At 44.4% G+C, this 26,971-nt stretch overlaps 1 long non-coding RNA gene across 1 annotated transcript; it reads left to right on the top strand.

Moving 5' to 3' along the window:
- The first annotated feature begins 268 nt into the window (after positions 1-268).
- Positions 269-25,015, top strand: LOC127462529 (uncharacterized). The gene is made up of 2 exons (XR_007900475.1): positions 269-556; positions 24,740-25,015. It is a non-coding gene; the product is annotated as an uncharacterized LOC127462529 (long non-coding RNA).
- The last annotated feature ends 1,956 nt before the right edge of the window (positions 25,016-26,971 follow it).

Raw genomic sequence — 26,971 nt, 5'->3', positions numbered from 1 at the left:
TGAGGGCATTTTCACTGGGATGCGGATACTTGCATGTATATATTTGGCAAGAACTAACTGTAAGGTTAGGACTAAGTCTTTTTTGTCCTTGGGTATGTGTAATAGCCGTCTTAACATCTTCAGTGTTATGCTTTATTGTAAGCTACAAGGACTAAGGTTGTTATAGGCATAGTGATTATTATTTGTGCTTGTTTTAGTTGTAGTAATAGTTGATATTGATTTAGGATTTGTTTAGTGGTTGGAGAAGTAGTTCTAGTGGATAACAAAAATGTGTTGTTGAGAAGTTAGAAGAGTAGAAAGGGGCAGGATTGTAGTGTTGTGGGCGGGTTTGTTAAGGTTTATGTTCTTGTAGTTGAAATTACAACGATGGTTTTTCAGGCCAAAGGTCTTGGATAGAGGTCAAGCAGGAATTGTTATGACGTACTTTATACTATTTTTAAGTGTTAGTTTTATTTTGGGAGGACTAGCAGTTGCTTCCAATCCTTCTCCATACTATGCAGTAGTGGGGTTAGTGTTGGCGTCTATTGTAGGGTGTGGATGGTTAATGAGTTTGGGGGTGTCTTTTGTATCACTAGTGTTATTTCTGGTATATTTAGGTGGGATGTTAGTGGGTTTTGTGTATTCGGTTTCATTGGCAGCAGATCCATTTCCTGAGACCTGAGGGGACTGGCAGGTTGTTGGGTATGGTGCTGGGTTAGTTTTAGTGTTGGGGGGTGGGGTGTTTATTATAGGGCTATCTGAGTTAGAGTGGTTGGGGATAAACACGGTGGATAGTGGGGGTGTTTTATCTATTCGGTTGGATTTTGAGGGAGCGGCTATGTTTTATTCTTGGGGGGTGGGACAATTTTTATTTGCAGGCTGGGGTCTGTTGCTGACGTTGTTTGTTGTGCTAGAACTTGTACGAGGGTTGTCTCATGGGGCAATTCGGGCGGTTTAAGGAGGTGTGGTTCAGAGAATAGTTTAATGAAAATGCCAGCTTTGGGAGTTGGTGATAAAGGTTTGATTCCTTTTTTTCTGAAGGGTTGGAAAAAAGTTTGGGACCAACTGTTAAAGGTGTATGTGGGTGGAATATTAGTTAGAGTAGTGGGGGCGATTAATTGGGGAGGTAAGAGGGTGAAAGGAAATGATGGGGTAGATTAAAGTGTAAACAAACAAATGAAGAAATGAATGATGAAAGGAAATGATGGGGTAGATTAAAGTGTAAACAAACAAATGAAGAAATGAATGATGAAAGGAAATGATGGGGTAGATTAAAGTGTAAACAAACAAATGAAGAAATGAATGATGAAAGGAAATGATGGGGTAGATTAAAGTGTAAACAAACAAATGAACAAATGAATGATAAAAGGAAATGATGGGGTAGATTAAAGTGTGTTAAAAAAATTTAACAAATTGATGATGCAAATGTCTTAATTGGAAAATTAGGGGAATGGAAAGTTTGTAAAATTTGAAATTTTTGTTAAAAAATTTAAAAACAAAAATTAATGATGAATAGAGGGAAAGTCCCTAGATCATTGCAAAAAATGACAAAATTTTTGTCATTTTTTGTGAAATTGATGACAAAAAATATGTCTGGCGTACATTAATTAAATTGCAACTTGATGAGAGACGTAATGGAAAAACCAAGCCAACAGCACGTGACAGTGCATCAGTGCAACAGTATGAGACCGAATAACACTTGAAACCATATCATTAATTTTCACGCGAAAGTGAGAAAACCGCTCGCCGACCATAAGGGGTCCATGTCAACCATATATGGGAGCCCCCTGGCAGAGCACTCTGAAGGGCTTAATGAGATCTACCCCAAAAAAAAAAACCAAAAGTTTAGAAGAGAGAAAATGCCGCGATCACGAGGTCCAGGTTGGCCGAACATCCCCAACCATTAGTAACAGAGCGCAAGTTTAGGAAAATTAAGCAAGTTATGGCCCTGACCGAGGAACCAGAGGCGACAAAGAGCAAGTTATGAGAGTGGGTTATTGGTGGAAAGGGAAAGAATACACCTGAAGCTGGACATGATAAACATTACTAATGCCAGGTTGCTGGTTTCTCGTGAGGAGTATGACTAATAAATAACCCAGCACTTCTTGGTTGGTACATAGAGCAAGGTTAAATGGTGAGTGGTCCATGGACCATGGATTTTAGGTTCTGTGACGTTCCTCGTATTGAGAAGGATTTTATGCGAAAATTAGCAGCCTTAGGTTTTAGTTCGTTTGGCGGGATTATTCCTAGAACATGACATGTCATGTCCTTGTGTGGGAATGTGCCTAGATCTGTGAATGACAAGTTTTGGATTGTATGGGAGATAGTATGGAAATTTGGATGGTTTTTGCAATAATAGTATGTCAGATTTTCCTACATGCATGTTATGTCTAATGTGGTGGAGGATGCTATGCAAAGCAATACATACCGTAGGGTATGGGGGGAGGAGGGGATCCCTCCCCTTGATGTACGTGTTGATTGGAAAGTTGGGGGGTGCTTGGATATTTTTTGGAAAACTCTAAGAAGGGGCAGCCTTCAGTCTTTGGTTTACAAGACCAACGTTTTTTATAAACTATTAGAGTGGTTAGAGGTTGAGTATCTTATTTTCTAGGAGACTAGTAATGAGGAATAGGATGAGAATGATTGTGAAGTAGGTAGCTGAGGCGAGTTGTCCAATGATAATAAATGGATGTTCGACTGGTTGGCTACCGATTCATGTAAGGATTAAAAAATTTGTTACTAGGATTCAGAATAGAAGTTGGGAGAGAGGTCGGAAGGTTATAGTTCGTTGCTTTGATATGTGGAGGAATGGGGCTAGAAATAGAATTAAGACGGAGGCGGCTAGGGCTAGGACTCCTCCTAATTTGTTGGGGATTGATCGTAGGATGGCATATGCAAATAGGAAGTACTACTCAGGTTTAATGTGGGGAGGTGTTACTAATGGGTTTGCAGGTGTAAAATTTTCTGGATCTCCTAAGAGGTTGGGTGAGAATATGGCAAGTGTTATTAGAGGAATGAGGAGGAACAAAAGGCCTAGAATATCTTTTATTGAGAAATAGGGGTGGAATGGGATTTTGTCGCAGTCTGAATAAATACCTAGGGGGTTGTTTGAGCCTGTTTCGTGTAAGAAAGTTAAGTGGATGAGGGTGAGACCTGCAATTAAGAATGGGAGGAGGAAGTGGAGGGCAAAGAACCGGGTAAGTGTAGGGTTGTCAACTGAGAATCCTCCTCAAGCTCATTCTACAAGTGTTTGGCCAATGTAAGGAATTGTTGAGAATAGGTTAGTAATTACTGTAGCGCCTCAGAATGATATTTGGCCTCATGGGAGGACATATCCTACGAAGGCAGTTGCTATTAGAGTTAAGAGGAGAATAACTCCTGTGTTTCAGGTTTCTTTATATAGGTAGGCACCATAGTAGAATCCTCGTCCAATGTGTAGGTAAATGCATATGAAGAAGAAGGAGGCGCCGTTTGCATGGAGGTTTCGGATTAGTCAGCCGAATTGAACATTTCGGCATGTATGGGTGACGGACGTGAATGCCAGGGTGATATCCGCTGTAAAATGTATTGCTAGTAGGAGGCCAGTGGTGATTTGGATTGTTAGACAGATGCCAAGAAGAGATCCAAAGTTTCATCAGGCGGAAATGTTTGGTGGTGTTGGGAGGTCAATTAAAGAACTGTTGATTATTTTTAGAAGGGGGTGATGTTTTCGTAAGTTAGGGGTCATTAATTCTTAATTCTGTGTAAATAAGATTATAATTAAGATAGATAGAGCGAAGAATCCTAGATAGGTTTTGATTAGTCCGGAGTGTAGAGTAGTTGAGATTTTGGATACTTTGAGTTGAAGGGTCGCTAGTCCGTCTGGGCCTATTTTTTTATATCAGGATAGGTCGATTAAATGGGATGCAATGTTCTGGCCGTTGTTTAGGAGTTTAGTAGAGCTGAGGCGGTGTATAAGGGGGTTAAAATATCCTAGAGTGCTGGAGAAGTTTATAGTGATATTTTGTTTGGGGGCAGAGAAGGTATGTGTGAGTTTTGATAGTTCTAATGCCAGAATGATGCCTAATGTTGTAATAATGATAGCAGTGGTTTTTGTGACCAGTGGTATGGTTATAGGAGGGGTTTTTGTAGGGGAGATATAAGAGGTAATTAATAGACCAGCTATAATACTTCTGAGAGCGAGACGAGTAATTGGGTTTGTGACTGCTGGGTTGTTTTCATTGATGGGAGTAATGGAGGGAATCCGGGTGTAGTCAGTTTGTACTAGTAGGGCTATAGGTAGGCTGTAAGTTGCAGTAAAAGCTGTAGCTACGAGGGTTAGGAGGAGTGCTCAGGTGTTTAGATAGGAGGTGTTAAGACTTTGGATAATGAGATCTTTTGAGTAAAACCCTGCTAAAAATGGTGTTCCTATGAGAGCTAAATTTCCGATTGTCAGGCATGAGGTAGTTGTAGGGAGTAGTTTCTGTAATCCTCCTATTTTTCGAATGTCTTGTTCACCGTTAAGGCTGTGAATGATAGACCCAGAGCAAAGGAAGAGTATGGCTTTAAAGAATGCATGCGTAGAGATGTGTAGGAAGGCTAGTTGAGGTAGATTTAGGCCAATAGTGACTATTATTAGTCCTAGTTGGCTGGATGTAGAGAAAGCAATAATTTTTTTGATGTCGTTTTGGGTAAGAGCGCATGCAGCGGCAAATAGGGTGGATAGGGCACCTATACAAAGGCACATAGTTAGGGCAATTTGGTTGTTACATAATATGTGGTGAGTGCGAATAAGTAGAAAGATTCCAGCAACTACTATTGTGCTGGAATGGAGTAGGGCAGATACAGGGGTTGGCCCTTCTATAGCTGCTGGGAGTCATGGATGCAGGCCAAATTGGGCGGATTTACCTGTGGCGGCTAGGATGAGCCCTAAGAGAGGGAGAAGGGATATTTGGTTTGGGGAGGATTGCTGTTGAATTTCTCAAGTGTTTATTGAGGATGCCAGTCATGCTATGCAGAGGATTAGTCCAATATCCCCAATACGGTTGTAAAGTACGGCTTGAAGTGCAGCGGTGTTGGCTTCTGCTCGACCGTGTCACCATCCAATCAGGAGGAAGGATATAATTCCGACTCCCTCTCAGCCGATAAATAAGAGGAATATGTTATCAGCGATAATTAAGATGAGTATTGCAATGAGAAAGATTAGAAGGTAAAGAGAGAATTTTGTGGTGTGGGGTTCTGAGGCTATATATCATGTTGTAAATTGAAGAATAGATCATGTTACGAATAGTGCAATAGGAAAAAACGTTAAGGAGTATTGGTCTATTTTAAGGCTAAAAGGGATTTTGAAGTTCGCAATAAATTTTCATTCTCAATAGAAAGTGGTATTTTCCATATTTAAGTAGATGGAGAGGATTATGGGAATTAAACTAACTATGAAGGAAGTTTTAACAGTGTGTATGATGGTTGTTGGAGAGTTTAGGTAGTTTTTGGATAGGAGGGGGAGTAGGATGGGTATAGAGAGGGTAGCCAGGGTCAAGAATATAGAGGTGTTGAGGATTAATGGGAAGTCCATTACTTTTACTTGGACTTGCACCAAGATGAATGGCTCCTAAGACCAGTGGATTGCTATTATCCTTTAAAAGTAAGGGGGCTGAGGTCTTAGGCTCAGATGCAAGAGTTAGCAGTTCTTGTTGGTTAAACCTCCCCTCGGCAGGCAAGAAGAGTTTAACTTCTATTTTTAGGATCACAGTCTAATGTTTGGGTTAAAACTATGCTTGCATGTGGTAATTCCTGAGATTAGCTCTGGTTTTAGGATGAGGAGGAGGGAGGGTAGGATATGAAGTGTTGTAAGGAGATGTTCTCGTGTATTTGAATTTTGGGTGGTTGTAATATAGGTTGGAGTTGGACCTCGTTGGGTTATAAGGAGTATGTAGAGGGTATAGGCTGCAGTTAGTAGAGTTGTGGCTCCGGTTAGGATAATGGTGAAGGTGGATCAGTTGAAGAGTGCAATTATGATAGTTAATTCAGCTATCAGGTTAGTGGTAGGAGGAAGGGCTATGTTTGTTCGGTTGGCTAGGAGCCATCAGATTCCTGTTAGAGGTAAAAGGGGTTGTAGGCCTCGTGTTAGAAGGAGAGTACGACTATGTATGCGTTCATAGTTTGTATTAGCTAGGCAAAATAGTATGGAAGAGGTGAGTCCATGTGAAATCATTAGGATTATGGCCCCTGAAAAGGATCAGTGGGTTTGGATTATTGTTGCGGCAATGACTAGACCTATGTGGCTTACTGAGGAGTAGGCGATTAATGACTTAAGGTCGATTTGGCGTAGGCAGATGGAGCTTGTCATTAGTGCCCCTCATAAGGCTAGGGTTAAAAATGGGTAGTAGAGGTAGTCTAATAGGGAGTTTGTAATTACTGAGGTACGTATAATGCCGTATCCCCCAAGTCTGAGGAGGAGCGCAGCTAGGAGTATGGATCCTGTGATTGGTGCCTCTACATGGGGTTTTGGGAGTCATAGGTGTAGTCCGTAAAGGGGAGCTTTCACTATGAAAGCGAGCAATAGGGCTAGACTTGATATGAGGCCTGTTCAGGAGTTTGTAAGAGATGAGTGTGAAAGTTTTATTATAGTGATGTGTATAGTTCCTGTTTGGGTGTGAAGATAGAGGATAGTGTCTAAAATAAGAGGTAGATTCCAGCACTTAAACGTTCTGGTTGGCTACCCCATCGTGTGATTAGAATTAGGGTAGGGATTAGGGTAGCTTCGAATGCGATATAAAATAATATCAGTTCTAAGGCTGAGAAGGTCAAGATAATGAATGGTTGGGTGAGGATTATGGTTATGGTAAAAATATATTTTCGTGTGGGAGGTTCTTGTTGAAGGTGATTTTGGCTTGCCAGGATTATAAGAGGTAGAAGTCAACAAGATAGAACTAATAAGGGGGATGAAATTTGATCAGTTCCAAGTCATGGTGATAGGTTTTTGCTAGGGTAATAGGTTGAAGGAAGTCATTGTAAGCTAGCTGTTGCAATTAAGAGGCCGTGCGAGGTGACATTGAGTCATAGGAATTTTGGAGGAGATCAGAGGGTCATGGAGAGTAATATGACTGTGGGGAGAATAATTTTTAACATTGTAGAAGGTTTAGATTGTGTAAATGATCCGATCCGTGAGTTCGGGTGGAAGCTACTAGGACTGCTAGACCGGCGCCTGCTTCGCAGGCTGAGAATGCTTCGCAGGCTGAGAATGGGCATTAAGGTGGGGGATGTTGTTTGGGTTTGAATAGGTCATATGGAGAGGGCAATGTATATTGATAGTATTATACTTTCTAAACATAGCAGGGCAGAAATTAGGTGTATTCGATGAAAGTCTAGTCCTAGACTACTTAGGGTGAAGGCAGAGTAGAAGCTTAAATGCAGAAAGGTCATTGAGAAAGTCACGGGGTAGGACTGTGGTTTGTTGAGCCGAAATCAACTGTCTTTGCTAGACTAACTTTCTGAAGTTATTCTGCTCATTCTAAGCCCCCTTGAATTCATTCATAAATTAGCCCTAGTGCGAGGAGGAGAATGACTGTGGAGGTTCATGTTAAGGTAGTAAGGGGGGAGAGGAGTTGAGTAGCCCATGGGAGGGGCAGTAGGAGGGCAATTTCTAGGTCGAACAAGAGGAATAAGATTGCGACAAGGAAGAATCGGATTGAAAATGGGAGGCGGGCAGAGCCCAGTGGGTCAAAACCACATTCGTATGGGGATAATTTTTCTGAATCTGGATTTATTTGAGCTAATCAAAGGTTTAGTGAAGTTAAGATAATACATAGTGATAGAGAAATTGTGAATATAAAGAGGATGATGTTAATTGCCTTTCTCTGGTTTTGATCCAGATTTTAGAGATTGGAAGTCAATTGTAATTAATATACTAGAAGGGCAAGATCCTCATCAATAGATTGTTATGTAGAGGAACAGTCAGATAATGTCAACAAAATGTCAGTATCAGGCCGCTGCTTCAAAGTCAAAGTGGTGGTTGGATGTGAAGTGGAATTTTACGAGGCGGAGGAGGCAAATCAAGAGGAAGGAGGATCCAATGATTACGTGGAGACCATGAAATCCTGTGGCGACGAAAAAGGTTGATCCATAGACTCCGTTGGCAATTGAGAATGGAGCTTCATAATATTCTATTGCTTGAAGTGCTGTAAAGTAGAATCCTAATAGGACGGTTATAAGTAGGGCTTGGGTAGCTTGGTTCCGATTGCCCTCTGTAATGCTGTGATGTGCTCATGTGACAGTGACTCCTGAGGCTAGGAGGATAGCAGTGTTTAGTAGGGGGACTTCTATTGGATTGAGAGGTTTGATTCCTATAGGAGGTCATTGTCCTCCGAGTTCTGGAGTGGGGACTAAGCTGGAGTGGAAGAATGCTCAGAAGAATCCTAGGAAGAAGAATGCTTCAGATGTAATAAATAAAATTATTCCGTAACGTAAGCCCTTTTGGACTGTAGTGGTATGGTGGCCTTGGAATGTGCTTTCTTGTACGATGTCACGTCATCATTGGAGTATCCCTAGGATTATAGAGAGTAGGCCTAGGAGAAAGAGTTGAATAGAGTTGTGGTGAAATCATATGGCTAACCCAGAGGTAGTGAGGAGGGCGGCTGCTGCTCCAAAAATGGGTCAAGGGCTTGGGTCTACTATGTGAAATGAGTGGGCTTGGTGTGTCATCAAGGGTTAAATGTTTTCTTGTAAGTAAAGGCTTAGAAGAAGTACAAAGGCATATGCTTGGATTATTGCCACGGCCACTTCTAGAATTGTTAAGAGGAGTAGAATTGTTATAGTTAGAAGGGACACGGTAGGTATAATGGGAAGGAGGACGGTAGTGGCTGTTGAAATGAGTTGGATGAGCAGGTGTCCTGCTGTGAGGTTGGCTGTGAGGCGAACTCCTAAGGCTAAAGGGCGAATGAGAAGGCTTGTTGTTTCAATTATGATGAGGGCAGGAATTAGAGGTGTTGGGGTGCCTTCTGGTAGGAGGTGTCCAAGGGAAGCTGAAGGTTGGTTTCGTAGGCCTGTTAGCAGGGTGGCAAGTCATAGAGGGAAGGCGAGGGCTAGGTTTATTGATAGTTGGGTAGTAGGTGTGAATGTGTAAGGTAGGAGGCCTAATAGGTTAATTGTTAGAAGTATAATTATGAGTGATGATAGGATTAGGGCTCATTTATGGCCTTTTTTGTTTAATGGGGTTATTAGTTGTTTTGTGATTAAATGGAGAAATCAGAGTTGAAGAGTTGAAAGACGATTTGTAACTCATCGATTGCCAGGAGAAGGAAGTAATAGGGTTGGGAATAACAGCGAGATGAGGATAAGGGGGATTCCGAGGAGGGTTGGGCTTATGAATTGATCAAAGAAGCTTAGGTTCATGGTCAGTTTCAGGAATGGGTTTTTATAGTGGGTAGTGTTTTGTTGGAGGGTGAGTTAGTTGGGGTAAATAGTAAGAGTTTAGGTTGAAGGATAAGAGAAAAAGTGAATCATGAAGTTAGTATGATAAAAAGTCAAGGTGCAGGGTTTAGTTGGGGCATGTCATTAAGGAGGGTGAATAATCCTCTTTCTCTAGCTTAAAAGGCTAGTGCTGGTTCATAGCTTCTTAATGATTAGGATGTTAGAAGTGAAGATCAGTTTTCGAAGTGTGTTAGAGGGGTTGATTCTACTACGATAGGTATGAAGCTGTGGTTGGCTCCACAGATTTCTGAGCACTGACCGTAGAAGATTCCAGGACGGGTTGTGATAAAGGAAGTTTGGTTCAGTCGTCCTGGAATTGCATGGGTTTTTACACCAAGGCTAGGAACAGCTCAGGAGTGGAGAACGTCATCAGCTGTAACAATAATTCGAATCGGGGATTCTATTGGAATGACGATGCAGTTATCAACTTCTAGGAGGCGGAAATGACCGAGTGGTAGATCCATAGTTGGTAGTATGTAAGAGTCAAAAGATAAATCTTTAAAGTCTGTATATTCGTAGGATCAGTATCATTGGGGGCCAATAGCTTTGAGGGTGAGGTCAGGCTCATCGATTTCGTCTATCATGTAGAGGATTTGAAGGGATGGGAGGGCTAGTATAATTAGGACAATGGCAGGTAAGATTGTTCAGACAAGTTCTACTTCTTGTGCGTCGATGGTGTTGGAGGATAGTTTTTCTATAAGTATAAGAGCTAGTAAATACAGGACTAGGCTACAAATGGCTAGTGCGACTATTAGGGCGTGGTCATGAAATTCAATAAGTTCTTCTATAATAGGGGATGAAGCGTCTTGAAAACCAAATTGAGAGTGGTTGGCCATGGAGTTGGGATGGGATGTACTGGGTTTTCACCTGTGATTTAGTCTTGACAAGACTATGTAATGATTTTACTAACAACCCATAAGAAAGAAGCATGAGTGGTTTGATGCGGTTGGCTTGAAACCAGCTTATGAGGGTTCGATTCCTTCCTTTCTTGTACTTGGACAAAAGCTGGTTCTTCAAAGGTATGGTAGGGAGGAGGGCAGCCGTGAATTCATTCAATGTTTGTGGAGGTAAGTTCTGGTTGCACTACTTTCCGTTTGGATGCGAAGGCTTCTCAGATAATGAACATTAGTATAATTACAGCTACTATGGAGATGAGGGAGCCGATGGAGGATAGGGTGTTTCATAGGGTATAAGCATCTGGGTAGTCTGAGTATCGTCGTGGTATACCAGCTAGGCCTAGGAAATGTTGTGGGAAGAATGTTAGGTTGACCCCAAAGAATATTACTCCAAAGTGGGCTTTAGCTCATGTAGAGTGAAGGGTGTAGCCAGTGAACAGTGGGAATCAATGTGTGAAGCCAGCAAAAATGGCGAATACTGCCCCCATAGATAATACATAGTGGAAATGTGCAACTATGTAGTAGGTGTCGTGCAGGGCGATGTCTAGGGAGGAGTTGGCAAGAACGATGCCTGTTAGTCCACCAATGGTGAAGAGGAAAATAAAGCCTAGGGCTCATAGTATGGGCGGGTCTCATTTGATTGTTCCACCGTGTAGGGTTGCTAGTCAGCTGAAGACTTTAATGCCAGTGGGGATTGCAATAATTATGGTGGCGGATGTGAAGTAAGCTCGGGTATCTACGTCCATTCCAACTGTAAATATGTGGTGAGCTCATAAGATAAAGCCCAAGAAACCAATGGATAATATGGCTCAGACTATGCCTATGTAGCCAAAGGGTTCTTTTTTACCGGTGTAGTAGGCTACAACATGGGAAATAATTCCGAATCCTGGTAGGATAAGGATGTAGACTTCTGAATGGCCAAAAAACCAGAATAAGTGTTGATATAAAATTGGGTCTCCGCCTCCTGCGGGGTCAAAGAATGTAGTGTTTAGGTTTCAATCTGTTAGAAGCATTGTAATGCCAGCAGCGAGGACTGGTAGGGAGAGGAGAAGTAGAACTGCAGTAATTAGGACGGATCAAACGAATAGAGGGGTTTGGTATTGTGAGAGAGCAGGTGGTTTTATATTGATTGCTGTGGTGATAAAGTTGATTGCCCCAAGGATGGATGAGACACCTGCCAGGTGAAGGGAGAAGATGGCAAGGTCTACTGATGCACCGGCGTGGGCTAGATTTCCGGCTAGGGGTGGGTATACTGTTCATCCTGTTCCGGCCCCGGCTTCTACTGTAGAAGATGCTAGAAGAAGTAGGAAGGATGGAGGAAGTAGTCAGAAGCTCATGTTATTTATTCGTGGAAATGCTATGTCGGGGGCACCAATTATTAATGGTACTAATCAGTTACCAAACCCTCCGATTATAATAGGCATTACTATAAAGAAAATTATAACGAAGGCATGTGCGGTGACGAATACATTGTAAATTTGGTCATCGCCTAAAAGGGTGCCTGGCTGTCCTAGTTCTGCTCGAATGAGGAGACTAAGGGCTGTGCCGATTATACCAGCTCATGCACCAAAAATAAGGTAAAGTGTGCCGATATCTTTGTGGTTAGTGGAAAATAGTCAACGGATGAAAGTCATAGGTAAGATGGCTGAGTGTAGAAGCGTTAGGTTGTAGTCCTTTTTACAGAGGTTTGATTCCTCTTCTTATCGATTCTGTAGTGAAGTTCATGTTGAGTTGCAAGCTCATTGATGTGCATTAAACATGCACCGGGATCTAGTAGACAGAAGCCTGTTGGTTGGGGCATTTAGCTGTTAACTAAAATTTTATGGGATCAAAGCCCATCTGTCTAGGGGGAGGTTCTAGCTTAATTAAAGCATCTGAGTTGCATTCTGGAGATGCAGGTTAGTATCCTGTGTACCTTAACAGAAACTAAGAGGGATTAGCCCTTGTTTAAGGCTTTGAAGATCTTTGGTTTAAATAACCTAAGTTTCTAAGGGATTGCGAGTACTATGGGAGATAGTGGTAGGAGTATAATTGATAAGGAGGTAAAGGTTGTGGTTAGGGTGTTAGTTGGTTTGTTAGTTTGTCATTGTTTTATGTAGTTAGTGAAGTTTGGGGGTAGTGTGATGGTTGCACAGTAGGCCAGTCGTAGGTAGAAGAAAAGTCCAAGTAAAGAGAGTAGGGTAATAGCTGTGGCTACTACTGTTAGTTCTTGTTTTGTGAGCTCTTGAATAATTAACCATTTGGGTAGGAATCCCGTTAGGGGAGGAAGACCTGCAAGGGAGAGGAGAGTGAGCATAAGGATTGTGGTTAGTGATGGAATTTTGGTTCATGTGGATATAACAGTGGATAGTTTTAGGGTATTGGTTGTGTTAAGGATGAAGAAGATGGCGGAAGTTGTTACAGTATATAGATAGAACGTAATTAAAGTCAGATTGGGGTTATAGTTGGGAATAATAGTTATTCGTCCTAGGTGTGCGATAGATGAGAAAGCTAAAATTTTGCGAGTTTGGGTTTGGTTAAGTCCTATTCAGCCACCTAGGACTGCGGAAGCAATAGCTATCGAAGATAGGAGAGTTGGGTTGAGTGAGGGGGATGTTAGGTAGAATAGTGTGGTTGGTGGAAATTTTATGACTGTGGCTAGTAGGAGGCATGTTGTTATAGTTGAGCCTTGAAGAACTTCTGGAAATCAGAAATGAAATGGGACTAAACCTAGTTTAATTGAAATTGCAATAGTTAGTCGTATACATGATATGGGGTGGGTTAGTTGGGTGATGTCCCATTGGCCAGAGAATCATGCATTGGTCATGCTGGAGAGTAAAAGTAGCATAGATGCGACTGCTTGAGTTAGAAAGTATTTAGTAGAGGCTTCAATGGCTCGTGGATGGTGGCTTTTAGAGATTAATGGAAGAATAGCTAAAGTGTTAATTTCTAAGCCGACTCATGCTATTATTCAGTGGTTACTCGAAATTGTGATTGAGGTTCCTAGGAGTAAGCTTATTGTGGAGATTAGTTTAGCTTGGGGATTCATTAGTAAGGGAAGGAGTTAAAGATGAATCCAGACTATAAAATTCTGAAATGAGAAGTTCTGTTGTACTAGACTTTCTATTTTGCAGAAATTCCTGAGATTCATTGTGTTGTCCGGGCCCATACGATTGGACACACCTGTTCACCTGTCCAAACTTGGAAACTAGGTCTGCCAACCGGGAAAAGATTATCTCAAGTACTGTTGACTCCAAGTAAATGATCACTGTAATCCACTTAGATCTCCTCACTGGGGATGGACATGATTATATTATTGTCTGTATTTTCACTGTTACTCAGTTGTTATGTTGTTTACATTTTTAGAAATGACACTTCATCAATACACTGTTCGAGTCATTCACCAGTGTCATGGTCCAACCATGGACCACGCGGTGGGATGGAATCCAACAGCCGCCAGGAGCTGGTTTCTCCCCTGAGGGTGCAGAGCAGCAGGGCCTTTTCCAGACCCAACTGTACCTTCCAGAAAGATATCAGCTATACTTTGCTTCTTTGCTGACTTCTGTTTTAGATGTCAATGTGTGGACCACCCTGGCCAATGTGACGAAGATGGATGTGATATGTGTGTCCATGGTAACTCCCACGAGTCCTTTTCGCACCTGTCTGGTTGGAGTACCCATTGATAACTACTGGTGGGGAACTCTATATAATGAGACCGTGTTAGCAAACTGCACATATCCAGGAGTTGACAGTTTTTCTTAGAGATATTTACCAGAACGCATCAGCTTGGTGCAATGAGACTCTGCAAAAACAATTTATTCCTGGATCTGATGCAATAGGTCTCCCACATGATCTGTTTCTCATTTGTGGACAAAGAGCATGGAAAGGTATTCCGGGAAAGGCTGTAGGAGGCCCTTGTACCTTTGGACGATTAACCTTTTTTCATCCTCGCAGCGTAACCTTGCCTAAACTAAGAAGACGCAGACGTAGCACACGGCGATTTATTCCAGACTGTAACTCTGATAGTGCACGGAAGAAGAGAAGAAAGAGTTAAGGAAGAAACCGAGAGGTCAAAGCAGCCACTGGAGAGAGCGGAGAGGGTCAACGCAACATCGAAAGCGGTGAGTGACTGGGACACACCCCGCACGTCTAAGACTGCTCTCTGGGCGAAAGCCTGCCTGCAGCTCGGAGAACGAGCCGCGGAGCACCTTAAGATCGCCTGTTAGTCCCCTGAGTGTCGGTCATCCGGTAAAGCGACTCTTCGCTACCGACTGTGTGGACCACGTGCAAGGAGCTTGCCGCTGCCGCGTCCTAGCAACCCCAGCCACCGCTGACCCCCGCGGAGCCCCCGCTCCAGTTTTCTGTCCAGCAGAAACTGGCCGTGGCTCCCCGCCTGCTCACCGCTGCTGACTGACCCTGCGGCGTGCTTAAAAAGCACTGCCAGCAAAAAGCCCCTGCACCGTATTCAGACCGCGCGGGTTTCACCGAGGCGCCGCGCCGCGCCTTCCGACACAGCGCGCCCCCGACCCCCGCGCCGCCCAGTGAACCGCAGGAACCCCTGGAGCCGCCGCTGCCGACGCTGCGAACGCCGCGCTCACCGGAGACGGAGCCGGGACCACGCCGAGCCGCCGCCACGTGACTGAGACGCCGCCGCCAGCGCCGCCGCTTCGTTCGCCGCTTTGCAGCCCGCACACGCCGATCCCTGCAGCCCCAAGCCGCCGCCTCTACAACCAGCCCCCGCGTCCGTCGCTACAGCTGCCCGTGCCTGCCTCCGCCGCTTGCCGCTTGCCGCCTGCACCGGGACATCAGCCGCCGCCGACGGGACGCCACAGCCCAACCGACAGTGAGCCAACACAAATCAACAAACCGACAGACCCTCTTCAGCAGCGCACCCCAGCAGTGCCGAGACACAAAGGTACCATGGGAAATTTTTTCCCTACCGAAGTATCACAGGACACCGAAGCACTGGCTGCTCTGCTGAATCCTTACTATGTTCAGGTTACAAGGGTTGAATTATCAGAGTTGGTGCGGCTCATTAAAGCAGCCGTACCAGAACTACCTCTGGTTGAAGCCCTCAACATTCACATATGGGACAAAATAGGCAATCTTATCAAACTCAAGGCTCAGAGAGGGGATTCCCAAGCAAACAATGCTTACCCAGCCTGGCAAGCTATAATGACTGCATTAAGCAGATCCCACCAAAGAACGACGAACACATACACCCCCACTCAGGCTGCAAGCAGCAGCCCCACTTTTACGCGCCGCAGTTTGAACTCACAAAGCTCGGCAGGGGGAGGGGGTGGAGCCGTTCACAATTCAACTCTGGGGAAGGGAACCGGGAGCCCAAGGGACACGGACCGGCGGGAGGGAGCGGGGCCCCAGATGCGAGGTTCCAGTCAGTGGGACAGCAGCAGGGGGTCCCGTGACGGGAGTGGGGGGGCTAGCCCAGCTTACTCGCCAACCCATCCCGCGCATGAACGCCGAGTACGCGCCCAGGAGCGGGCACCACCATCTCGCCTGCCACGCGGTTCGGACACCGACCCGTCCTTCCCCGCCCCCACGCCGTACTCCCCAACCACCACCACCACCCACCCACAGACAGCCGCTTTCGCCGGAGCTGCAGGGGGGGGGAATGGGAGGAATGGGGGGAGGAGGAGGGGGATTTCGGGATAGCTCCGCCGGCAAGGGATGAAGCAACATACCGAGAAGGTACAATTGATAGGTGGGCTTTATGCAGAGAAGAGGCATTGCGTACTGGGGACTTACAAGTTATACAAGCATGTCCAGTAATTATTGGTCCACGTCAAAGCCGCAGGTTCCAACCATTACCACATGAACTAACCAAAGAACTAAGACAGTTAATGAGAGAAACTGGTGTATCATCCCCTAACACGCTTGCATTTTTAGAGTCACTAAGTTCCACATACATCTTCATGCCTCATGACTGGAGAACCTTGTTACAAATAAGCCTTTCTAACACACAGTACAATGTATTGCTGAACGATTTTAGAGAAATCTGTTCTGCTTATGCTAATGACCCACAAGCAGGGGTATCAGCACACCAACTCACAGGGGATGGGAACTATCGTTCCATAGATGCTCAAACCGGTTACAATAGAGAGGTATACGAGGTAATAGCAAAACATGCCATGCGGGCAATAAGAAAATTACCTACATCAGACAGAGATGCAAACTTGTCATTTACCAAAATAATACAGGGCCCAACAGAACCTTACACAAAATTCCTAGATCGGCTGCAATCTGCTCTGGATAGGCAGATTGAAAATGAGGAAGCCAGGGAAATCCTTAGTAGAAGACTGGCTTTCGAAAATGCTAATGTGGATTGTAAAAGAGTTCTGCAAACCCTTCCTAAGAGGGAAACTTGCAGTATCTCAGAATTAGTTCGTGCCTGCCAAGAGGTGGGTTCTTTAACACATCAATCAGATTTGCTAGCAGTAGCACTGAGTACTCAGTTAAGGACACAGCAGGGGGTCAGACCCAAAGATGGTTGTTTCATTTGTGGGGCCCCTGACCATTTCCAAAGGGACTGCCCTCAGAAACCTCTAGCATTGGCACCTCGAAAGCAACCCAAAGCAAGGAGGATGCCAAAAAACTGGAGGCGAGGGGCGCTGTCGCACGCCCCGGTACAGCAATCACATGCGACACAGGGGAACAGGCTGGCGATTTGTGCCCCCCCAGCTCAGCCAGCGCTCTGTACCCCTGCACCCCAGCCAGCGATCTGTGCCCCGCCACATCAGCCAGCGCTAGGCTGGACTTATCCAACAGGGACACAGTCCTCATAACTTCCACTGAGGTGGTGCTAATCCCGACTGGACATCGGGGTCCCCTTAATCCAGGGGTACATGCACTGCTGATTGGAAGGTCCTTACCACCAGAATGGGTTTGTTTGTGCTGCCAGGTGTAATAGACTCGGATTCTCATAGCGAGATTCTGATAATGGCATGGACCCCTTCACCCCCCTGCTTCATCCCGAAAGGACAGAAGCTTGCTCAGTTAATCCCCTTATACAGTACGTTGCCTGCAGGGGAGGGGGGGAGAGAGCGGGGTTCAGGGGCCTTTGGCAGCACGGGACAACCACAAGTTTACTGGGCAGCAGTCATCTATCAGCACAGCTGCTCATGACGTGCCAGGTTAATGGGCACCGATTTACAGGCCTTTTGGATTCGGGAGCCGATGTTTCCATCATAAAGGACTCCGAATGGCCACTTGACTGGCCTACTGTTTGCCCAGCTGCAACCATTCAAGGGGTGGGAGGCACACAAAGACCCAGACAGAGTGCTCAAGTACTCACTGTCTTGGGACCAGAGGGGCAAGTAGCAAAGGTAGCTCCATTCATAGCCCCGATCCCTTGCTCTCTGTGGGGACGTGATATACTTTCACAGTTTGGCACAGTAATGCAAATTCCTCCTGCAAGCAACCAGGTTTTTCAATAGGGGCCATTGGTCAGCCGTCCCAAGCACCGATTAAGCTGGTCTGGAAAAGTGACCAGCCGGTCTGGGTAGACCAATGGCCCATGAAAAAAGAAAGGCTTGAACATTTAAAGATGTTTGTAGAGGAACAATTGGAAGCAGGACACATTGTGCCAACAAATAGTCCCTGGAACACTCCTGTATTTTGCATTCCCAAAAAAACTGGCAAATGGAGGATGATTCAGGATCTCAGAGCAGTAAACGCAGTCATTGAGTCTATGGGGGCATTGCAACCAGGATTACCCTCACCTGCTATGCTCCCAGCGAACTGGCCTCTGACAATAATTGATTTAAAGGACTGCTTTTTCACCATATTCCTGCACCCCGAGGATGCCCCAAGGTTTGCATTTTCTATTCCAGCATTAAACAACTCACAGCCTATGCAAAGGTATCACTGGGTTGTTCTCCCTCAGGGGATGAAGAACAGTCCAACCATATGCCAAACAGTAGTTGCAAATGCTATTCAACCCGTCAGAAAACGTTTTCCCTCTGCAATAATCTACCAATACATGGATGATATTTTAATAAGCATGGCCACAGAAAATGAACTGCAAATTGTTGTTACTGCTTTAACTGATGCTGTCCAAGAAGCAGGCTTACAGGTTGCAGAAGAGAAAATCCAGCGATGGCAGCCCTGGAGCTATCTTGGATGGAGAATCACGCAACAACAGATTTCCCCACAGCCGCTGCAGCTCGAGGTAAAAGACACTTTAACCTTACATGAGTTGCAAAAACTCCTGGGAGCTATTAATTGGTTAAGGCCTGTTCTAGGCTTAACCACAGAGGAGCTACACCCTCTCTTTGTGTTACTAAAGGGGGACTCTGATCTGACGTCTAATAGGGCTCTGACAGCAGAGGCCAAACAGGTGTTAGACATCTGTGCCAAGGCGATCGAATCTAGGCAGAGCAGAAGGAGAGATCCTGAACTGCAAATCTGCCTGGCCTTAATTCCCAGCAGGTACCAGCCATTTGCAGTCTTATTCCAGTGGGACCAGACTGAAAAGGACCCACTGTTGGTTCTAGAATGGCTATTTCTGCCCCACACCCCACCTAAAACTGTATGGACAATTAATGAAACGTTTGCTAAGCTTGTTATTAAAGGCAGAGTTCGATTACAGGAACTAGATGGAAGGGATCCAGCGGTCATTACATTCCAGCCACGAAGGACAATTTAGCTTGGATGCTAGCTGGGGACACCGAGTTCCAAGCTACCTTAGCAGGTTTTGATGGTAACATTTCAGTTAATCTCCCTAAGCACAAACTTTGGGCAGAAATCGGTAATTTGCCTTTAAGAACCACGACTAGATGCAGAAGTGAGCCAGTAAAAGGCCTCACAGTTTTTACAGATGCATCTGGGCGATCACAGAAAGCTGCAGTGACTTGGATAAATCCTGATACCGGACAATGGGAACAAAAAGTACAGACCATGAACCAATGCTCTGTGCAGGTTCTGGAACTGGCTGCCATTTGTATTGCCTTGGAAAAGTTTTCTGAACAACCTGTTAATATTGTCACTGATTCTTGTTATGCTGCAGGGCTAGTTTCACGTCTAGAATGTTCATTTCTTCGGGATGTTTCTAACCCTCATTTGTTGTTTGAAATGCGTTGTATTTGGTTCCTTGTCAATCACAGAAGGTTTGATTTTTATATAATGCACATCAGGTCTCGCACTGACATGCCAGGGCCAATAGCTGAAGGGAACCGAGAAGCTGACAAAGCAGCAATGTTCAACACAGTACCTAGGACCCTTGAGCAAGCAAAATTGTCCCATTCATTTTTCCACCAGAATGCACGCTCTCTAAAGAGACAATTCAAAATTACTATCAATCAGGCCCGAGATATCATATTGACTTGTCCAGATTGTCAAAAAATTACCCCCATGCCATCTCAGGAAGGTGTTAACCCCAGAGGGTTAATATCCAATCAGATATGGCAAACAGATGTTACACACATCCCAGAATTTGGCCCCTTGAAATATGTACATGTAACTGTAGACACACATTCACAGTACATCACTGCTACAGCACACACAGGTGAGAAAGCCAAGGATGTAATAAGACACTGGCTAAGCTGTTTTGCTACCCTTGGCACTCCACAACAGATTAAGACCGATAACGGACCAGCATACGTCTCTGAAAAGGTAAGGAATTTCCTATCAGAATGGGGAATTTCACATAGTACAGGAATTCCACACTCACCTACGGGACAAGCAATTGTAGAAAGGGCACACCGCACACTGAAAGAGATGCTAATAAAACAAAGAGGGGGGGAGAAGCTATACAGTCCGCAAGAACGTTTGTGGAAAGCCACATATGTTATCAATTTTTTAAATTGTGACAGTGCTGAAAGAAGCAGATATGAGAAGCAGCACAAATCTCAGGCGTTTGCCTCTCCCAGGCCATTAGTCATGGTAAAAGATTTGATCTCGGGACAATGGACAGGACCTTTAGATCTTCTGACTTGGGGGAGAGGTTACGCTTGTGTGGCAACAGGAAAAGAACTGAAGTGGATTCCCTCCAGGTGTGTAAAGCCCTATTTGGATACACAATCACAGCTGCAGGAACCAGATAACTCAGGAGTTTAAAAACAGTTATGTTATGTTTCGGTTTATATTAATGACCAATGTGGTGACAAGCAAACTGCAAATATTGGTGTGTGTATGTGTATGCGTGAATGATGACGGCCGTGGTGTGTGAGATGAGTGAATGAATAAGAGAGTTGTGTGACTGGAAAACATAAAAACACAGAATACCTCACAAGACCACATTACCTACACCACAAGGTCACCTTGAAAGAATTGAGTTTTGATATGCTTACCCTGTTTCTTGAATAAAGTTTGAAATCCCCAGTTATTAAAAAACCCTCAGATTAATAAAAGTTATAGTTTACACACAGTTGGGCTAAAGGCCCCAAGTTAATAAAATAATTATCCAAGTTGCACTACCCTAAAGGAATATAAGGTTTTAAAAGGTTTATATTAGAGTTAAGAAGCTAAGCGAAGCAATGCGCTGGGTCGCTGCGAAGCTTGGTAGTTTACAATGTTCTGGTTGTTTGCACTGTTTTTTGCACTGCTTTTTGTGACTTCTTTAAGATATTAGAGAGAGGGGATATGTGGGAGGCGTGTCTGGATGCACAGGGGATGTGCCAGGGCGATGGGCCCGAGGGGACATGCGCAGTCACATATAACTCTATTGGCTGAAGAAGTCACATGGTACGCAGGGATTTAAGAGTGGGAATTTTGAATAAACTTCTCTTTGTCTCACCACCGCACGAGGAGCATCATTCATTCCTTGTTATACAAGGGTCGCCTGCTGCTGTTGGACATGAGCTTCCTCCGGGCATCAGGAAATGTCCAAGGAGGAAAAGGCAGTGAAAACTTTGGGACAGGTTCCCTAGATCAAACCCATGAATTCCTCTGAGCATCTACCCTCATCCCAAGTATCTGCAGTCACACATATATAGATTCTGGACTGTAGAAGACAGGCTTAGCATGACTTTAAGATGATTTCTTCTCAATTTTTTGATTTATTTTTCTACTGCCAGGTCTGAGAGGGGCATCGTGGAACCAAAGGAACCCTGAGACATTTCAGAATCCCACATGTGTTGGGTCTGTCTGAGCTGGAGTTCATTTTCTCACTGCAGGCGTCACAGTGCTGTGCTTTGCATTGGGAGTTACAAAGGGGTTAATCACACCAGTGCTTTGGCAACTGCTGAGCAGGGCTGGTGCAGCATCTGCATTGTCAGCTTCCTCCCCTGAATCGGGGGCAAGATCATGGAAGGCGATACAGACAGGTCAGTTGAGCCAAATGGACCAAAGGGACATTGCAGAATATATGGCATCGGCTCAGCTACAAGAGCTCAGGAAAGGAACAGGAAAGGGGGAAAATCCATTTTTTTACAATACATGCCTTCTGAGTGGCTTCTCTGTGTGGTGAAGCCCTGCTTCCCATGAAGTGGCCAGGAAGTAGAGAGAAAATCTTTTTATTTCTCATCTATCGCACACCTAGGATGAATAACTATTATTCTCAACTATAACCCCAATCTGACTTTAATTACGTTCTATCTATATACTGTAACAACTTCCGCCATCTTCTTCATCCTTAACACAACCAATACCCTAAAACTATCCACTGTTATATCCACATGAACCAAAATTCCATCACTAACCACAATCCTTATGCTCACTCTCCTCTCCCTTGCAGGTCTTCCTCCCCTAACGGGATTCCTACCCAAATGGTTAATTATTCAAGAGCTCACAAAACAAGAACTAACAGTAGTAGCCACAGCTATTACCCTACTCTCTTTACTTGGACTTTTCTTCTACCTACGACTGGCCTACTGTGCAACCATCACACTACCCCCAAACTTCACTAACTACATAAAACAATGACAAACTAACAAACCAACTAACACCCTAACCACAACCTTTACCTCCTTATCAATTATACTCCTACCGCTATCTCCCATAGTACTCGCAATCCCTTAGAAACTTAGGTTATTTAAACCGAAGGCCTTCAAAGCCTTAAACAAGGGCTAATCCCTCTTAGTTTCTGTTAAGGTACACAGGATACTAACCTGCATCTCCAGAATGCAACTCAGATGCTTTAATTAAGCTAGAACCTCCCCCTAGACAGATGGGCTTTGATCCCATAAAATTTTAGTTAACAGCTAAATGCCCCAACCAACAGGCTTCTGTCTACTAGATCCCGGCCCATGTTTAATGCACATCAATGAACTTGCAACTCAACATGAACTTCACTACAGAATCGATAAGAAGAGGAATCAAACCTCTGTAAAAAGGACTACAGCCTAACGCTTCTACACTCAGCCATCTTACCTATGACTTTCATCAACCGTTGACTATTTTCCACTAACCACAAAGATATCGGCACACTTTACCTTATTTTTGGCGCATGAGCTGGTATAATCGGCACAGCCCTTAGTCTCCTCATTCGAGCAGAACTAGGACAGCCAGGCACCCTTTTAGGTGATGACCAAATTTACAATGTAATCGTCACCGCACATGCCTTCGTTATAATTTTCTTAATAGTAATGCCTATTATAATCGGAGGGTTTGGTAACTGATTAGTACCATTAATAATTGGTGCCCCCGACATAGCATTTCCACGAATAAATAACATGAGCTTCTGATTACTTCCTCCATCCTTCCTACTTCTTCTAGCATCTTCTACAGTAGAAGCCGGGGCCGGAACAGGATGAATAGTATACCCACCCCTAGCCGGAAATCTAGCCCACGCCGGTGCATCAGTAGACCTTGCCATCTTCTCCCTTCACCTGGCAGGTGTCTCATCCATCCTTGGGGCAATCAACTTTATCACCACAGCAATCAATATAAAACCACCTGCTCTCTCACAATACCAAACCCCTCTATTCGTTTGATCCGTCCTAATTACTGCAGTTCTACTTCTCCTCTCCCTACCAGTCCTCGCTGCTGGCATTACAATGCTTCTAACAGATCGAAACCTAAACACTACATTCTTTGACCCCGCAGGAGGCGGAGACCCAATTTTATATCAACACTTATTCTGGTTTTTTGGCCATCCAGAAGTCTACATCCTTATCCTACCAGGGTTCGGAATTATTTCCCATGTTGTAGCCTACTACGCCGGTAAAAAAGAACCCTTTGGCTACATAGGCATAGTCTGAGCCATATTATCCATTGGTTTCTTGGGCTTTATCGTATGAGCTCACCACATATTTACAGTTGGAATGGACGTAGATACCCGAGCTTACTTCACATCCGCCACCATAATTATTGCAATCCCCACTGGCATTAAAGTCTTCAGCTGACTAGCAACCCTACACGGTGGAACAATCAAATGAGACCCGCCCATACTATGAGCCCTAGGCTTTATTTTCCTCTTCACCATTGGTGGACTAACAGGCATCGTTCTTGCCAACTCCTCCCTAGACATCGCCCTGCACGACACCTACTACATAGTTGCACATTTCCACTATGTATTATCTATGGGGGCAGTATTCGCCATTTTTGCTGGCTTCACACATTGATTCCCACTGTTCACTGGCTACACCCTTCACTCTACATGAGCTAAAGCCCACTTTGGAGTAATATTCTTTGGGGTCAACCTAACATTCTTCCCACAACATTTCCTAGGCCTAGCTGGTATACCACGACGATACTCAGACTACCCAGATGCTTATACCCTATGAAACACCCTATCCTCCATCGGCTCCCTCATCTCCATAGTAGCTGTAATTATACTAATGTTCATTATCTGAGAAGCCTTCGCATCCAAACGGAAAGTAGTGCAACCAGAACTTACCTCCACAAACACTGAATGAATTCACGGCTGCCCTCCTCCCTACCATACCTTTGAAGAACCAGCTTTTGTCCAAGTACAAGAAAGGAAGGAATCGAACCCTCATAAGCTGGTTTCAAGCCAACCGCATCAAACCACTCATGCTTCTTTCTTATGGGTTGTTAGTAAAATCATTACATAGTCTTGTCAAGACTAAATCACAGGTGAAAACCCAGTACATCCCATCCCAACTCCATGGCCAACCACTCTCAATTTGGTTTTCAAGACGCTTCATCCCCTATTATAGAAGAACTTATTGAATTTCATGACCACGCCCTAATAGTCGCACTAGCCATTTGTAGCCTAGTCCTGTATTTACTAGCTCTTATACTTATAGAAAAACTATCCTCCAACACCATCGACGCACAAGAAGTAGAACTTGTCTGAACAATCTTACCTGCCATTGTCCTAATTATACTAGCCCTCCCATCCCTTCAAATCCTCTACATGATAGACGAAATCGATGAGCCTGACCTCACCCTCAAAGCTATTGGCCCCCAATGATACTGATCCTACGAATATACAGACTTTAAAGATTTATCTTTTGACTCTTACATACTACCAACTATGGATCTACCACTCGGTCATTTCCGCCTCCTAGAAGTTGATAACTGCATCGTCATTCCAATAGAATCCCCGATTCGAATTATTGTTACAGCTGATGACGTTCTCCACTCCTGAGCTGTTCCTAGCCTTGGTGTAAAAACCCATGCAATTCCAGGACGACTGAACCAAACTTCCTTTATCACAACCCGTCCTGGAATCTTCTACGGTCAGTGCTCAGAAATCTGTGGAGCCAACCACAGCTTCATACCTATCGTAGTAGAATCAGCCCCTCTAACACACTTCGAAAACTGATCTTCACTTCTAACATCCTAATCATTAAGAAGCTATGAACCAGCACTAGCCTTTTAAGCTAGAGAAAGAGGATTATTCACCCTCCTTAATGACATGCCCCAACTAAACCCTGCACCTTGACTTTTTATCATACTAACTTCATGATTCACTTTTTCTCTTATCCTTCAACCTAAACTCTTACTATTTACCCCAACTAACTCACCCTCCAACAAAACACTACCCACTATAAAAACCCATTCCTGAAACTGACCATGAACCTAAGCTTCTTTGATCAATTCATAAGCCCAACCCTCCTCGGAATCCCCCTTATCCTCATCTCACTGTTATTCCCAACCCTATTACTTCCTTCTCCTGGCAATCGATGAGTTACAAATCGTCTTTCAACTCTTCAACTCTGATTTCTCCATTTAATCACAAAACAACTAATAACCCCATTAAACAAAAAAGGCCATAAATGAGCCCTAATCCTATCATCACTCATAATTATACTTCTAACAATTAACCTATTAGGCCTCCTACCTTACACATTCACACCTACTACCCAACTATCAATAAACCTAGCCCTCGCCTTCCCTCTATGACTTGCCACCCTGCTAACAGGCCTACGAAACCAACCTTCAGCTTCCCTTGGACACCTCCTACCAGAAGGCACCCCAACACCTCTAATTCCTGCCCTCATCATAATTGAAACAACAAGCCTTCTCATTCGCCCTTTAGCCTTAGGAGTTCGCCTCACAGCCAACCTCACAGCAGGACACCTGCTCATCCAACTCATTTCAACAGCCACTACCGTCCTCCTTCCCATTATACCTACTGTGCTGGTTTAAAAGTTAACCAGCAGGGGGAATGAACCCAACTCAAAGGAGAGATTATAAGTCAGAATAACAATTTATTAAAATAATACAGTAAGTACAATAATACAAACAAACAATTGGTCTCAACCCACAAAAACCCAAATGTATAACCCAGTACCCTGGGGCCTGAACAAAGTGGTGTTCCTTGGGCCCTGTTTGAGTCCAAAGTAAAGGGAGAGGGGAAGAACCTGCTGGTGGGAGAGCTGCTGCAGTCTGGCCAGAACTGGTGATCGCAGTCCAGTGGTGGTCTAAGTCTGGTTGAGAGCGATGAGATGCAGCCGTCCTCTGGATCCCACGAGTGGGTTCCAAAATGTTCCAAAACTCCAAGATTATATATCCTCCAGTTCAGGCAGGAATGCTTGGTACTCCCCTCAGGGCAGGGAGTTCACAAAGGGTGTGAGGACAGAAACATCCTTCTATCTCACAGGCCTCTTAACACCTAGTTTATAGCCTGAGGAGTCAGGCTCTATGGGCAGAGGGTGCGAATAGTCTATTGACAACAATAGTCTAGTTTCTGGGAAATGACATGGAAGGCTATAGAATACAGTTTTGGGTTACACCCACCATGCTCTATGGGCAGAGGGTGCGAATAGTCTATTGACAACAATAGTCTAGTTTCTGGGAAATGACATGGAAGGCTATAGAATACAGTTTTGGGTTACACCCACCATGCTCTATGGGCAGAGGGTGCGAATGGTCTATTGACAACAATAGTCTAGTTTCTGGGAAATGACATGGAAGGCTATAGAATACAGTTTTGGGTTACACCCACCATGATGAACTGATCTCAGCTGTCCTAACTAGGACACCTACCGTGTCCCTTCTAACTAGAACAATTCTACTCCTCTTAACAATTCTAGAAGTGGCCGTGGCAATAATCCAAGCGTATGTCTTTGTACTTCTTCTAAGCCTTTACTTACAAGAAAACATTTAACCCTTAATGACACACCAAGCCCACTCATTTCACATAGTAGACCCAAGCCCTTGACCCATTTTTGGAGCAGCAGCCGCCCTCCTCACTACCTCTGGGTTAGCCATATGATTTCACCACAACTCTATCCAACTCTTACTCCTAGGCCTACTCTCTATAATCCTAGTGATACTCCAATGATGACGTGACATCG

This window comes from Manacus candei, unplaced genomic scaffold (genome assembly GCF_025592945.1).
Source record: "Manacus candei isolate 608988 ecotype Guabito, Panama unplaced genomic scaffold, ASM2559294v1 h1tg000129l, whole genome shotgun sequence".
Classification (NCBI taxonomy): Eukaryota; Metazoa; Chordata; class Aves; order Passeriformes; family Pipridae; genus Manacus; species Manacus candei.
This window is presented reverse-complemented; position numbering and strand designations above follow the sequence as displayed.